The 17,750-nt window shown below is 34.2% G+C and overlaps 1 protein-coding gene and 1 non-coding gene across 2 annotated transcripts in view; both read right to left on the bottom strand.

Annotated features, from left to right (window-relative positions):
- Positions 1-17,750, bottom strand: part of GPC5 (glypican 5) — a 1,458,424-nt gene that overhangs the window by 797,784 nt on the left and 642,890 nt on the right. The window lies entirely within an intron of this gene.
- On the bottom strand, positions 4,329-4,454 carry LOC115835311. The gene has a single exon (XR_004030299.1). It is a non-coding gene; the product is annotated as a U4atac minor spliceosomal RNA (small nuclear RNA).

Below are 17,750 nucleotides of genomic sequence, written 5' to 3'. Positions count from 1 at the left end.
ACTATTTAGAGTGAGAAATAATCTGAGGCTATTTTATAAGTTTCTTATTAATAGCCTAACATATTACAAGTGGCAAAATGGCATCAGTGAACGTTTTGGCTATAAATAGAGTTACATGTTTTATTCTAGCACTGCTGAAATAGTTTTGTAAAACCTTTGTGTCTGTGTCCCTATACTTAGAAATCTGAGACATTAAATGGTGATAAAGAACTCTTAGCTATATTTATTCCAAAGCTGGAGCATGCTTCTTCTGATTTAAAAATGGCAGCGCTCTCTCTCTCTCTCAGCCAAATTTGTTCATTTAATTATATACCTAAAACGATCACAATTTGAACAAAAGTGTCACTCTTAAATAATGAAAACATTAATAACTTTCAGTAAATAAGAAATTATAGATGCCATTTATTTCAAGCAATTTATTAATACATGGAATTCCTAAGAGCATCATTTCTCATTAATAATGCCTTTACATGAACTCTTAAGTATTAAACTTTTGATGCTAACATTTATGGTACCCGAAACTCCTTCATGTCATATCATTAAGCATTTTAGCTTACTAGTCAGGAAAACTCCCTTTTATGTCTCATTATAGCTCAAAAGAGAACCATCTGATTTTGATCTCACCTTCAAATTTCAGCTTTAAGTTCTTATTTATTTATTTATTTTAAATCTGCTGCAGAGTTAATTTTCAAAACTCTCTCTTGGTTTATTTTTTCAGTAATTTATTTCTTGGGCCCAAAGCATGGTAGGAGCAAATAATACATGTTTCCTTCATTAATAATGAGCAAATAATTTCTCAGAAGGTTTCGCTCTCATTTTTTATCCTTACCATAACATACTCGGTAGGCCCAGAGTGATTTTGATTTGGACAATCACTTTGTCATTTTCCTTAGTGGGACAGTGGGACCTATTACTCTGAGATTTCAAAAAATACTTCACCATGACATTTTAAGTTAGTAAGAAATAAAATTAAGAGAATGTGATTATTAATAATGATGTAAACCCAACTGGTCTTGGAAATGCAGTGAATCTGATGGCTATCTGATTTATGGGACTTGGTTTCATGACATTCACCCATAAACCTAACCTGAAATTTTATTTGATTAGCTGTTGGTGCCAGGTTGCTAGGATCTGAATAACAATGCAAATTTGATATATTCTGTTTAAGTCAGTGTTACTTTCTATTTGGTAAGGAGGAGCAAGTCAAGAATTTATCTCCTGCAGAGTCTTTCTTGATTTGCTTCTGAAAGTAGAATTGACCACCCTCTTACTATCTCTCCTTCATGTGCAGATTTATATATTAAAGAGCCCTTATGAAAAATCATTTTTCTTGTCTTCCTCCCCAAACTTCAAGGGCAGTGATTTGATCTGACTCATAACTGTTTCTCCAGCAATTAGAGGCTCCCACTAGGTGCTCAATAAATGTTTGCTGAATGTTACACTGCATATAAATTTTTCTTAAACAATAAGGAATAAAAGGAAAATATTTCAATTCTCCTTGGAACATGAGATTGGAATTAGATCACAAACCATTATAGCATTTGAGACTTACTACCTGATTATAAAAACATTAATATGCACCTTGATAGTCCACATTATTCACCAAACCCGAAAGTTTAGTTTACTATTTTACAAAGCCAAATTCACCCACACATTTACTGCCATTATGCATATTCAATTAATGTTCAGATATACATGTCGAACTCAAGGGAAATATCTTAAATAATAATAGTTTCATTGGAATAAAACTTGAACTTTCTATAGTAGTAACTATCTTATGAGATTAGGCAAATTTCTTGTTACTATATAAAAAATGACAACATCCATTAATAGCCAAACTTTGTGTAAAAGAAACACTCTGATTTATTTTTAGCAGTGTTTGGAAAAATCTCACAAAGTTAGCTTTAAGTAACCAAATATAAACTTGCAAATAGAATAAACCAATGCAAATGAATGTAAGAACAGTATTTCTTAGCAAGCAATCTAAATAATTTATATAAAGTATATTAATAAGTCTTTTATAGATGAAAATCTATCCTTTATCCTTATCCTATCCTTATCAATAGTTATATAATCAGTAGTTATTAACTAATAACAAAATGACATATGGAATGATGAGAGTCTAACCTCCCCAAAAAACAAGCAAGCAAAATTAATAGTGGTTCCTTTCCTAATCATCTTAATCTTTTTCTTTCTTAGACATCATTACTTGATCTTTTAAAAATAAGAAAGCTTGGTAAGTCTATATTTTCTTAACATGAAAACAGAAGCATTGTTTAATGGATAATTGATGTCATTACTTGGAAACATGTTAGTTAAACAGAGTGGTAAATTATTGCTATTCCTAGCAAAATAGAATAGTAGGGATGAAAAAGATCTTATAGTCTACGGTTTTATTTTCTTAAGAAAAACTTTTTTCCTTATTAAATATGCAGCATATCAACATATGGAAATAAATGGAAATAGATGAAGCCCACAGACTTATTTGCTGGCTCATTCTTTCAGTTTTAGTAATGGATCCTAAGGGATAGCTATAGAAAAATGAAACTTCAGGGAACAAACATGTCTTCATGGACACAGCCAACATCTTCCATTCCCCAAGACAGCATGACTGTTCTGTGTTCAGAGTCCATTTACAGCAGAATATACTGCATTCCCATGAGTAAATTATGCTTCTATTTAATATTTCTAGACAATATTTAAAGCATAATCCCTTATGGGAATTATTATTAACTTTTAAAACTTAATTTCAATAATTTAGTTCCCATAAAATAGAAATGGCATTATTTTTCCTTACTGTTTGAATTCTTCTTTCCTATCACTGAATAAGATGGCTGCCTATGTAAATGCACTAAATTTCTTAGCATTTTCATGTGCTTTGCAAATAAAGCTGTCTAAAACAAATTCTACAACTCAATTTCTGGTTTTGTTGTAAACCGCATACTAGTTAATAGCATAGCACACCTGATTTGACTTGGCATTTTCAAAATTGATTTATTGCACTCTGTAAAACCAATTAGCTCTAATCTTGCAAATGCAATAGGTTTCTCTTGCCATGATTATTATTATGCAACCTATAGATATGTTATGTCATCTCTTGGTTTATATAATTGTGATTTGCCATTCATTTCCAAGAGAAAACATATCCCTAAAGCAATAGGTTCTGCCATTTTCTATTGACAATGAAGTGCTATGTATTATCTTAACAGCAACCACGTTACAAAGAGGGGTCTATACAAACCACCATACTCCAAATCCAGAAGTAATTCCTGGGGAGGAACTGATGTGTCTTTAATGTTTAGCAGGCAATGTCTTAGAATTTAAACACAAATAGCCTCGAGTTTGTGGTTTGCTTCTATTGCCTATGGATAGCTGCAAAGAACAGGCTAAACATGATGGGTTTCCTAAAGGTTTTCAGAATATGCTGAATAATTAAGTAGGGTTGGTGACAATTTAGGCTGTATTAAGTAAGGTAATAACATCTCTTTCTGTTTTCTTTAATAATTTCTATTCTCAAATTGTAATTCCTTTTTTAAAATCGACAACAGCAATTTGACAAGCATTGTATGTAATTACACTTCACCTTTTTATTCAATATGCAATGTGTTCTGTTCATTCACAATAAAACTACATAGATCTACTATCCTGGATAGCTATTTCATAGCCATATTAGCAAGTTATTTTGATATATGTCTTTTGTTTTCTGTGTCATTATCAAGTAAGAAAGAACTCTGAGAATTCTATATCTCGTTTTGCTGTTGATGAGAACCCTAATTAACTTACGCTTAAAGAGATTTTAGAAGAATACCAACGTACGTTTCTCTGAGATTCCTCTTAGATTATCAAGAGGCAAAAAGGTGAAATAATGGGAAATCAAATTTTAAAAAATCCTTCATCTTTATACTGTATATGGTTATATGAAGAAAATTAAATGAAATAATTTTAGGATAAGCTAAAATATTTTTAATTTTTATTTCAAATTTCAAAGGTAGAATGAATTATATTCAATACAAAAGGCATCTACTATTACTACAATAACTACATTATAATCAATAATTCATGTCTTTATATTTACATAAATTCCACCCATTTTCTCATTATACTACTGCAAGCTTCTTTGTATAGGACTTCAATGCTTTTAAAGAGCAATAAATAACAAAAATGAAGAATACATATTAGACCTGAAAAAATCATATCAACACTCTATATGAAATGTATTTATATTGATAAAATAATGAAATTCAACATAAATATGAAAATCTCCTTTTTATAAAATGAGCAACTTATGTGAACTTTAAAAATATTTTTACAAGTGTTTTTTTTTTCATTTTTAAAATAATTGCACCAAGGTAAAGCAAAGCTCTAGTTGATGTGGGCATGTTGTGTAGGCATTAGCAGTACAGCCCGCATTATGCACTCATTGGACGGTAGTGCAACCCCAAGGAAAGGACGGTTTACTTATGTGAACTTAACCTAAAAATATACTTATACCTCTATGCAAAAGTGAGTCTCCCAGCTAAGAAAACATATTTTATATTTGGCTGCAGTGGTAAACAAATCACAACTAGGATGATGTTTTCTAAATATTATTTATGGTAATGAAATACAGAAACATCTTAAAAGTCAATCTTGGCTAAATAAAAGTACATACTTATAAAGGAAAACTATCCTCCAGTCATTATAAGTGACATCATGTATTGACATGGAAAGATCTCAATAATATACTATTGAGTGAATTTAAAAGATTATACACAAAAGCATATCTGTATATTCTATTTGATATAAAATAATTCTAGGGTATAGGTATATATAGGAAGAGATGGCTATATGTATATCTTCAACATAAATAATGGTTGCCTTTGGGCAGCAGGATTGATACTGATATATATTCATTGATATTCAACATTGAATATCTATTTCTTGGCCAAGTGCTAACAGCACTGATGATCTTTCTGCAATGACTCTCAATCTTTTTGTTTATTTGTGCAAATTTATAAGGTACATGAGAAAATTTGTTACTTCTATATAATGGGTAGTTACCCTCCAGATGTGTGCTGCATTGTTGAGACTATTTGTGGTCTTTTCATCTAAGACATTTTAACATGACATAGATATGAACATATTCTGAGCAGCTACAGCCAAGTAATAAATAATCCCTCTGTGATTACTCCCTAAATCTGCACAGGAAAAAGCAGTATACAGTACAGTTCAGTAACAACCACATATCCTAATGGTCAACTGTTATTAGATAAAATGTACAGTTTTATGAGAACAGAGCAAGGTAATTCAAGTTTTTATGAGCAAAAATGAAGAGAGGTAAGATAATTATAAAAACATGATACAGTGCAAAACAATTGCAAAGGCTCAGAGTCAATGGTTGTCTAATTGGGATGAAAGAAGACCTTAACATTTGCTCCAATCTTTGTGTAAGGAAATAAATCTAAAGACCCAATTCTAGCCGAGCACGGTGGTTCACGCCAGTAATCCCAGCACTTTGGGAGGCTGAGGAGGGCGGATCACCTGAGGTCAGGAGCTCAAGACCAGCCTGGGCAAGCTGGAAAAACCCCGTCTCTATTAAAAATTCAAAAATTAACTGGGTGTGGTGGCGGGCACCTGCAATCCCAGCTACACGGGTGGCTGAGGCAGGGAGAATTGCTTGAATCCAGGAGGTGGTGGTTGCAGTGAGCTAAGATCGCACCAATGCACTCCAGCCTGGGTGACAGAGCAAGACTCCATCTCAAAAAAATAAATAAATAAGTAAATAAATACCCAATTCTAATGTAAACTGCAGACTTTGAGTGATAACAGTGAGTCAACGTAGATCTAAAATGTAAATGTTGGTTAAAAAATCGTACCACTCTGGTGTGGGATGTTGATAGTGAGCAAGGTTGTGCATGTGCAGGGATGGGCTGTATGGAAACTGTTTGTATGTTCCACACAATTTTGCTCTCAAACTAAAAATGCTACTAAAATAAAGTTTATTAATTTTAAAAATTTCTGGCCACGCACAGTGGCTTACACTTTTAATTCCACCACTATGGGAGGCCAAGGCAAGTGGATCGCTTGAGACTAGAAATTCAAGACCAGCATGGGCAACACAGTGAGACTGTCTCTACAAAAAAATAAAAACTAAAAATAAATTAAAAAAAATCTAAAGTCCCTCAGTTAATTTAGCTGTTGGAACCACAACAGTGGTTGTCTTCTAATCATCCCAGAGGACTCAACTGAGATTCAATCTTCTTCATGTGTCTCTGGAATTCATAGTCAGAAGACTGGGATGGAGTCAATGAGCTCTCATTCAATTACGTCTGCCATTTTCCCCCCTCAAAAGGACCTAAGAGACTATAGGCCTCCACCCAGAACCAACCTGCTATTTCAGAGGTGTAGGAAAGGAATGAGACAGCTATACAATGCTTTTTTTTTCTCTTTTTTTTCTGTACCCCAATAAAACAGTCTGCTTTACAGGTTAGATATAAAGAGTACAAAATTTGTTTTAAAAATACAAAGGTTGTTATTGGGAGCTGTAAGTCTTCAACCATATTTCATATCTTCTAAGGGTACTATTAGCCTCCAGATAAAAAATAAAACTCAAATCATTATACCATCATCCTGGATCCATGTTAAACAAACCAACTTAGAGCTTTCATCAGGCTATGATGAGATACATGTCTAGATACAGAAATAGCCCTGTGCCATAGGGAGATGCTGTATCATATTGACATTTCAAAATAGATTAAAAAAATTGAAACCTACTTCTGGATGCATCACAAAAAAGCAAGAGGCTTGGAGCACATTACTAAATTCAATGTACTAAAGAGAGAAAGAGTATTTGCTTATCCACTGCTGAGTAACAAGTTACCCCTAAACTTAGTGGGTTTAAACAACAACCATTTTAGTTTTTCTTGATTCTGCAGGTTAGGAATTTGGGCAAGGCTTAGCTGGATTTGATATTCTGGTCTGTTTTAGGCTGGAAGCTTTAAGAAGTCTTTGTTTTTGTTTTTGTTTTTCTCTCATTTCTGTCACTTCATATAGCCTCTCTCAGTTTGGCTACCTTGAGCTTCCTCTCTTCCTGGAGATGTCAAAAGAACTGGATTTCTTACATGGTAGATGGCTTCTATGAGGGAGAAAGAGAAAGTCACAAATCTATTGCCATCCAGACATGGACTCAATTGGCATTATTTCTATTGCTCTCCATTTTATTTGAAAAAGTCATAAAGCCAGTCTAGATTCCAGGGAAGGGGCAATGGACCCCACCTCTCAATGACAGGCATGGGAAAGAATTCATGGTCAATTTTTAATCAGTTACAGGAGGGAGTAAGAGGTCTTTACAGGGTATTTGTCAGAAGCATCTGTTTCTATTAGGTAACTGAGGTTAATCAAACTAGAGACTGTTTTATGATATTTGAATTGATATTTTCCTCCTTATCTGGGTTGGAGAGAGGATATGAACTAGATAACAGTGTCATTATTTTAGAAAAATAATGTAGCATATTATATTGTTTTCCTTTATATCTTGACAACTATATAAACCTATAAAAATGAAACAAGGAAATAAGCAAACAAAAACAAACAACTCAAAATGTACACACTGAGTTATTCCAATTTAATTTGTATGGCATTGGATCACTACATTTTATTTCCCATTTAAAAAATACGTTAGTGTGATGTAGTTACAGAAAAAAGACATTTAAGAAAATATTAATCCTCATTACCCTTGGTACAGAATACTTTCTTCTAAACGTACAGGTAAAAATTTATGCTACAAATGATATAAATGGAAAAAAAACACAATTGTGGTAAACAGTCATGCTCCCCCTCCCCCGAAGATTTTCACATTCGAATCTCCAAAACCTGTGAGTGTGTTACCTCACATGGCAAAAGGGACTTTGTGGTTGTGATTAAATCAAGGATTTTGAGATGAGGAGATTAACCTGGATTATCAGGGTGGGCCCAATGTAATCCCTTAGGTCTTAATAAATGAAAGAAAAATGCAAAAATATAAAAGAGAAGGGGTTGAGATGATGGAAACAGAGTTCAGAATGATGAGGTCAGGAGCCAAGGAACGCAGGCAGTTGCTAGCAGCTGAATAAGGCAGGGAAGAGATTCTGGAGCCTACAGAAGGAAGACAACCTTTCATTTTAGCCCCATAAGATCCATTTCAGACTTCTGACCCGCAGAACTATAAGATAATATATTAAGCCACTAAATTTGTTGTAGTTGGGTACGGGAGCAATAGGAAACAAACTATTAAACATTTAAAAGAAGTTTATAATTATTTTTAATGATAGCTAACATAAATCAATAAATCATTTAGAAAAAAATTAAACTAATGGTACAGTAAAAACAGTGAACTATAATAATGCTATTAAACTATTGCATCTGGGATTCAGAAATGCTCTGATTTTAAAGTAAGAATATTGATTGAAGGCATGCAAACAATGCTCTGAAAATGATGCATCACAGATACATAATTCCTTTTGGAAGCATATTATTTAATCTACTTTAAGATTTTGGGAATACACACAAACACCCAATGATAAATTAAATATACTTACTTTATCTTAATTTATGCAAAAGACTGCAAGGTGTTTAGTTTATAAATTCAGGATTCTTCCCCTATGGGAAGGAAACAAGCTTTTCAACTCAAAATTGTTTGGTATGATTGGAAAATGCGCAGTAAATGTTGTTGCTTTACATATTAGAAAAGTTAAAATATTTAAACTTTTGAAGTCTCAAGGAGTTCTATTTGGCTTTATAGAAAATCCTCAGAAGAAGAATATTGTGTTACCAAACAAAGCAAAACATGGTTCACACAATTCTACATAAATTGATAAAGTTTACATCTTGAATTTTGTTAGCAATTTTGAATTTATAATTAATAAACCTTAAAAATTTAAGAGTATCAATCCTTTAATAATCAATTACCACATCCAATTAGCCCATAATCATTGAAATATACAACTGGGACTAGAGCTCATTTCAAATCTCAAAATACAAAGTCACTTAATTCAGAACTCCATCTGTGCCTCGGTCTCTAGAGTCTGACAAACAGCCTTCAAATTGTCTTCAGAGTTTTCATCAAAACAAGACACCAGTTTGGAATCTATTTTAACATTACTTGCAACATATAGGGACTCACACTGCATCTGGTTTGACTTTTCTCTAATGAAAGTTCTGTGTCAGGAAGGATGTAAGTATTCCCTAGAAATAGTGCTGTTATTTAGAATACAACAATAGAGAAATCAAATCCCCAGATCTTATATTTCCTATTCATAAAATTGTAATTGGCCTTTTTATATCTATGTTACTCTTGAGACAGAGAATTAACTTTATATACATATATGGGATACCCATAAAACTCAGAATAGTTCACATTTTTATTCTCCAAAAAGAATTAGAAATAAAGTCAAAGCATATTTTCCTTTAATCCTGGGGATTTTGTATAGTTTAATGTTATCCCTTGAGGTGATGTTAAATATCAGTATTGTAAATACTGGCAAGGGAAGAACTGCAGCATGATCTTTGCAATAGTACTGCAAATAGAGAAAAACAGCCTCACAAAAATTATATTTCACTTGTCGGACAATGTCAACTCCTTGCAGATAGCAAATATTTATATTCTACTTTGTCAAGTGTGCAGGTCTTGTTGTGTAACTCATCGGGTTCAAAGTCTGGTTTCACTAGTCTCTATAATGTGGGTTACAACTTGGGCTCATTGACATCCTGTAAGCTTCATTTTATTTATATAAATTGCATTTAAAAATGCCTGCATCAGAAATTTGGGAGGCATGAATTCTAAGTAAATTAATATACATAAAATACTCAGAACAATTTCTGATTCACAGTAAATGATCAATAAATGATTGCTGATATTAAGGGTAATCAGAAATAATGCACACTATATCAAGTCATGAAGAAGTGAGAGTTTCAGAGGCAAAAGCTGCCTTGTCTTTTGTCGGGCTATGAAAAAGAAGAATATAACTTTTTTTAGAAAAATCAAAAGTATGTCTTTGTCCTGTATCTCTGTTTATTTTTTGTGTGTGTGTGCTTAATAAACAAAGCCAGAATTCATTCAGCATTTGAATCAGAGCCTACACACACACACACACACACCTCCAAAGTAATTTATTATATTTAAGATGTCTATTTTATTGTCTTCTCCATTTCTGTCTCTATAAGTGAAATCTTATTTATTTATTTTATTTATTTATTTATTTATTATTTATTTATTATTTATTTATTTGAGATGGAGTTTCACTCTTCTTGCCCAGGCTGGAGTGCAATGGCGTGATCTCACTCATTGCAACCTCCGCCTCCCGGGTTCAAGTGATTCTCCTGTCTCAGCCTCCCAAGGAGCCGGGATTACAGGTGCCTCCCACCACGACCAGCTAATTTTTTTGTATTTTTAGTAGACGGAGTTTCACCATGTTGTCCAGGCTAGTCTCAATCTCCTGACCTCAGGTGATCTGCCCACCTCGGCCTCCCAAACTGCTGGGATTACAGGTGTAAACCAACGTGCCTGGCTATGAAATCTATTTTTTAATTCCATAAGGCAATGAACTCATATCAAAGTAATATACAACTTCTTTATTGCTATACATTAATGTATAGCAATGTATTTTGTACATAGTTTTAGATATGTGTATATAAAATTTTCAAAATAATAATAAAAACAATCTAAGTAACATTTCAAAAAACAAATAATAGGAAGAGAAAGAAAGATGACCCAAACCAAAATCTAAAACGGAAGAAAGAAAAGAAATAAAAAATCTTGCAGACAAAGAAATTCTCTGGGTTGAAATTCCAACGTTTTATGCAAGGGAAAAGAGTTCTTGCCTCGGCTCAGCACCTTCATGGGCCCGAACGTTTGTGCTCAGGCCCTCTGTTGACTAGAAACAGCAGATGAAAGGTGAAGAGCAGAGACACTGGCCACAGAGAGAGGTCACCTTTGACTTCAGTGGGAGATAACTGATATGCATGAATCTTCTGTGACTGATGTGCTGAACCTGCCTGACCCCTAACATAAACAAAATACAACTTAGTTCCCTCTTCCACCATTTCTGAATTGAAACTTTATTCAGCAGGCCTCATTTTCACATGTCCCTGAATGGACTGGGAAACAACCACAGCTTCTGTGTTCAGTTTTAGGAATTGAGTCCTACAGTCATTTTAAGTACAAGTTTAAATTTAAGTACAGTTTAAATTTAAATTCAGAAACCGGTAGTCCAGTCCAAGATCATCATAATAAAAACAAACAAACATGATTTACAGCAAAGTTCTGTTTCCTCTTCTGGACCTGCTTTAAGCTGGAAACCTAGGAGGGGTCTTTTAGGGGAAAAGGTGGTATCTTTCGCTTTTCGGGACCCTTGAGGGTTCCTACAGGGCTCTTTCTTCCTACAGTTCCCTTGACTCAGGTAGAGCCATCTGTGTCCCTTTGGGGTGTCCTTTGCAACTTCCTCACCTCTGAGAATCTCTTGGTGTATTACTTGGCTCTTTCTACGGATGTCTCTGTCCTACTGAGAGGTAAAGCAAGCTGGACTTCCTGGGTCAAGTGGGGACTTGGAAAACTTTTCTGTCTAGCTGGAAGATTATAAAAACTCACCAATCAGCGCTCTGTGTCTAGCTAAAGGACTGTAAATGCACCAATCAGCACTCTGTAAAAACTCACCAATCAGCGCTCTGTGTCTAGCTAAAGGATTGTAAATGCACCAATCAACACTCTGCAAAATGGACCAATCAGCAGGACATGGGCAAGGACAAATAAGAGAATAAAAGCTGGCCACCCCAGCCAGTGGCAGCAATCCACTTGGGTCCCCTTCCACGCTGTGGACACTTTGTTCTTTTGCCCTTCACAATAAATCTTGCCGCTGCTCACTCTTTGGGTCTGTGCCACCTTTAAGAGCTGTAACACTCACCGCAAAGGTCCACAGCTTCATTCTTGAAACCAGTGAGACCAAGAACCCACCAGAAGGAACCAACCTCAGGCACACTACAGGCAACCTTAGTGGATATAACCCAAAGCAGTCTTGTTTGCTTTTCTCTCCCATGCATTCCATGACAGGTCTATGGGAGATACTCACATATCTCTAACACTAATAGATTTCAGGAGTGCAGGCCAATTTTAATGGGATGTCACTTATGCATATGTCCAAGCATGGATCAGACCTAATACACGTTCTGTTTATTGTTCCCAAGAATGAATGTGGCACAAGCCCTCTGTGTCTTCCACCCTCAGGGAATATATTTCAAAATTGATCATTTGCATTTTATTTGCTCTCACTAGGTTTGGAACTATAAGAGCATTCCCTCACTCCTACCTCAAATAAAAACTAGGGACTTATGCATCAGCTCTCTAAAAAAATAGTCCTGCCATCAATGTTCTCTTTCCACATCTGACCCCTTCAAATGTCTGGTCTAGAGGGTAGTCCAGAAGTTGTGGAACAGATTCTTCTTCTCTCACTCTTGTTAATTTGTATATGAGAGGGGCTCTGGCTTTTGTCTTACCTTCACTTTGTTAGCCTGATGCCAGGCAGAGCTGAAGTAGATTTCCACTCTAATGATGTGTTTCACACTATCAGCCTAAACAGCTGAAGCCACTAATGTCAAAATGTATATCTATTTAAATCTCAATAATCTCTGTGATACTGACGAGTCAAAATGAAACAGAGATGGTCAGCTCAAGGTGTGGGTTCTGGACCAGCAGCCTATGCATCACATGGCAACTGGTTAGAAATGCAGTCTCGTCCAGGTGCAGTAGCTCATGCCTGTAATCCCAGCACTTTGGGAGGCTGAGGCAGATGGATCACACGGTCAAGAGATTGAGACCATCCTGGCCAAGATGGTGAAACCCTGTCTCTACTTAAAATACAAAAATTAGCTGGGCTTGGTGGCGTGGGCCTGTAGTCACAGCTACTCAGGAGGCTGAGGCAGGAGAATCACTTGAACCCAGGAGGCAGAGGTTGCAGTGAGCCGAGATGGTGCCACTGCACTCCAGCCTGGCGACAGAGCGAGACTCCGTCTCAAAAAAAAAAAAAAGAAAAAGAAAAAAAAAAGTAAAAAATGAAATGCAGTCTCTCCTGTCCTCCTCAGACAAACACTGAATCTGAATATGCATTTTAGCTGGTTCCCTGAAACAGTCATATGTGTAATAAAGTTTGGGAGGCACTGCAATAGGCGATTATTAATAATGATACTTTGAGAGATGACAGAGAGTCATCTCTCAAACTGTACTCCTTATAAAATTAATATCTTCCAAAATGGCTTCCACAAAAAATGAGGTTTATTATCAAATGTATTTTTAAAATATTAAGTTAAATAAAGTGCAGCAAATTTCCTTTCTGCCATACTTCAGAGAGTCCAATTAAGCATTGCTATACTCTAGGAGAAAAACGGCATGTGCAATATTTCTTCAAGCCATTTCACCTGGAAGCTATGTTTTCTTAGGGTGATCTATTAATATCTTTTGGAACACTGGGGTTTGTAAAAAGCAGATTGAAGAATGATGCCCCAATTTGTGAAGAGGTGATCAAATTCTGTTATACAGACTCAACTTTACACATCAGGAAAAACACCTGTTTGAGGTTTCAAATTACACATTGTAAAAATTGTTTATGTGAAATGTCTTATTCTCTATAGATTACATGGTAAAATAGTTTATCTTTGCTCCTGTCTTCCCACTGCTGTCTCCAGACACATTACAACTCTCATTCTGCCTACTGGACTCAGGGACTTGGCACTGATCTCAAACAAATCTCAACATCTTTTTGCATGTTCAGACTCAAGATCTCTCCCTCCTCTTGCCTCTTGTCAAAATAAGTGTCTGTATTACATTCCTCCAAAAGTAGATAATCCCCATATAACCACTCTGTGAAAGCCACCCTCTGATAGGTAAGGTCCGAAATTGCCTGGATATGCTATTCCTTATTGCTTTTTTTTTTAATAGAGAAGAGCTAGGCTTTAAAATGTCTTATCCCAAGACAAAACAAAACAAAATTACATATGTTGTTACAATTCAAATATGTTTTACCTAAAACAATCTCTGAATATCATGAGGATGAACTCTCTACTTAATCATTGGAATGAAGTACCACGTGCTAGGAAATCACAAAGATTGTAAATATGAACACATGAGTATACTCTCCTCATTTCCTCTTAGAATCATGTCTTCACTGAGTATCCAGTGTTTCTTTCTTAGTTATTTCATTATTTAAATATCTTTTGTATTTTTTCTATCATTTTCCATGATCCAGGAAGACAAGTTTTCTGCTTACGAAGAGTTTCAGAGCCCGCTTCTTCTCTTTTCCACTTAGAGCTTATCATAGACAATTTGTATCAAAAATGCAAGCTACTTTTGAATTTGCTTTTAAATTTTTCTAGACATACTATTTTGTAGCTAAAAAAAATCTCATTTTTAGATTTCTTCATTTCCTCTTTGCTTTCATCATAAAAAATAGAGTCTGGCTGCCATTTTATGCATTTTTTTGTCATAATACAATTAAGTTAGTTAACATTGCAATCTAATTTCATCTAGCATCCCAAATTATAATTTCTGCCATATTCAATAGGTGCAGAGACAGTTAAATGGTTAAAACATTATAAAATATTAATTTGCAAAATACTAATAGTCTGACACATTTTAGAGTATCTTTCCCACCCTGCCTATTGTAAAAGAACAATTAATCATCAATATGAATAATTCCCCAAGAAAAAAACTAAGCAAAATTGATAATATGCAAAGAAGCCCAATGGTACATAAACATCTATAATTTCTGCTTTCCTAGTGTCTTTTTATCTGGAGCTCAGATTTTTATCAATGCCTGTTTTACTGTCTCCCTGTATTTATTCATTCGACAAAGGTAGATCTAATGCATATTAAATATTAGGCTCTATTCCTGACTTTGGGGATTCAAGGAAAGTTAAAAACTATACAAGGTCAGATAGTAATATGTACTAAGGGCAAAAATAAAGTCATTTAAACAGAAAATGACTTGGGTAGAATAACAAGGAGTTACTAATTTGGATATATAATCAGCTATGTATTAGGTATATAGTTTTGATCAGATTATTCCAATTATACTCTGTCAAGTTAGGTGAAAATCAGTGTTCATTTTTAGTTGCTCTTTAAGTCATTGATTATTAATAAGCTATCCCTCCATGACTTTTCTGTGGCTCATTTATTTTAGACTATACCAAAATTTCTGTCCAAATTTACTTAAAATCCATATGGCCTTTTTAATTTGACATGCTAAGAGAAAGACAGATAGAAAATTTATCTTACTCATATTAAAATAAATCTGTTCCAAATAAGCCATGTTTCAACTGAAATCATGATTATTCTAACAAGGAGTTGTTGTGTCTTCTTGATAAGGAAAAACTTAAGGACCAGAAATACATAGGGAATTTTTGATTATTTTTTGGTCAACATTATAAACAAGCCATTGGTCAACTTCATGAAATTGAGAAAAAACCATTGTGACTGCTTGGTGTCATATATGAAAGACAATCTGATAAAACACATTTAAACATTTCCAAACATTTGTTCAGGCAATATATTAATAATGTGAAATCAAATATTTGAAGAGTCAACACTGGAAAGTTCATGGATGATTGGTATAAGAATCAGAGAAGTCAGTGTATTGAACAGAAACTCTGCCATGTAAAAATGAACACTATGAGTTTTTAAAACTTATACAAAATATATTAGCGATAGATATGTTGGCTTTCTGCAGAGATGTTCCTGGAGACAGTCCTAGCATGGAAGAAGCCTCTTCACCCTCCTGGCTGACTTTCTATGTTCTCACCATAAAACTCTGCCCTCCAACCTGTTTTCGTTTTAATTCCTCTGCAGTGTTTGGTGGGATGTGTCAAAAGAGTGTTATAAATACCTAAGAATTGTAACACAGCATAGTCAAATCTCAATTTTGAATACAAGGTAATAAAATATATGTAATATAAAATAAATTTATATAATTACATATACATAATATATGCTACAACGTTGTATCAATAACATACATGATTATTTGTAAGATGAAAATGATATTACATATAATTCAGTAATTACCACAAATCTGTCAGATGAGTTTTATTATTTAAACAATACATATGAGAAGAAGAAGGCTGAACCTTGATTATTTGGCTTCATGTCTTTATTTTTGTAGTATAATGTTATCTGTCATCTAAGGTTTTCACTATATACAACTGTGTTTCTAGAATATAAGTTGAACTATTATATTCCAAATAATTAATGTAATACTTCTTTTTTTTTTTTTTTGAGATAGAGTCTTGCTCTGTCGCCTAGGCTGGAGTGCAATGGCACGATCTCTGCACACTCCAACCTCTGCCTTCTGGGTTCAAGTGATTCTCCTGCCTCAGCCTCCCGAGTAGCTGGGATTACAGGTGTATGTCACCACGCCCGGCTAAATTTTTGTAATTTTTTTTTTTTTGGTAGAGACGGAGTTTCACTGTGTTAGCGAGGATGGTCTCAATCTCCTGACCTCATGATCCACGTGCCTTGGCCTCCCAAAGTTCTGGGATTACAGGAAATACCTCATTTCTTAATGTTTGCTGAAAAAATATTAACTAGAAACTAAACTTACTAGTTTAAATATGAGTTAGAGGGTTTAAAATAAAACTACTGCAAAATAATACCTATATATGCAACACACGCCCTTCATTGACTTGCTGGATTTATAAAGGTTAGAAGTAACTGTGATAATAATAATAATGATAAAAGTAATCACATTATGTGTCAGAATATATGGAAGATACAAGGCTTACTGGATGATCATAGAAATAAGGAAAAAAATATATATATGTATGGTTTAAAAAGAAAGTCAATAGGAATGAGAAAAAATTTGATGGAGGAAGACATTTGTCATTAATATTCTGGGTACATTTTACATTACTGGAACCCATCTCCTTGGTGTTGGTCTAGGTTTTCATGCTATCCAACTGAGAATTCAGATCTAAGATGATTTAATTAATGTTGTTTTTGCAATCTATTTTGTTATAAAAAAAAATGATCAGATGATCTAAACCATCTTGCCGTAACTGTAGTCATTAGTATGGGTTTCTTTTCTTTCCCTTCATTCTGGATTCATATCAAACCAGGGTCCCTTAGTAGACAAAAGAAAAGGTAAGAGGAAAGAGGAAATATTGCACATATCTATGGTATCACTATGTGTTCTTATTTGAAAATTGAATTCTCTGTGCTAGGGAGGAAAAATAAATACTGTGAAATCACTTAAATCTACTGCATTTAATGAGGCAAGAATAGACCTCAAAAGTGCTTTTGAATATTACTTGTAAATGTTTTATAAAAACATTAGTGATTTTAAAACATTCAATGGTATCATATAGGCATTTAAGAAAATAATCCCTGCAAAAATATACACCAATGCATTATAAAGACAGAAGTCTGCATGCTGCCATTTGCTGCTCAGAGGTAAGATACAAGTGTGTTTTTGTCCTTTCTTTCCAATGATGTAAAATTCTATCTTCATTAACTCTGGTTTATTTACAAATACTTGAGAAGCAGAACCTCTTTATATTTGTAGGATTTTTTAGTAAGATACAGAACTGTGTGACTAATCAGCAGAATAATGGAAGGACTCTTTACCAAAGTAAGAAGATAAAAGTTTTGGCGGGGAGAGTGAAATAAAAATGAATTTTCTTCCCGGAAATCGGTATTCGCTTGAAAGAAGACCCAACTAGAAATAAGAACATTTGTTTCCTTTGGTGGAATAATC

This window comes from Nomascus leucogenys, chromosome 5 (assembly GCF_006542625.1).
Source record: "Nomascus leucogenys isolate Asia chromosome 5, Asia_NLE_v1, whole genome shotgun sequence".
Lineage (NCBI taxonomy): Eukaryota > Metazoa > Chordata > Mammalia > Primates > Hylobatidae > Nomascus > Nomascus leucogenys.
This window is presented reverse-complemented; position numbering and strand designations above follow the sequence as displayed.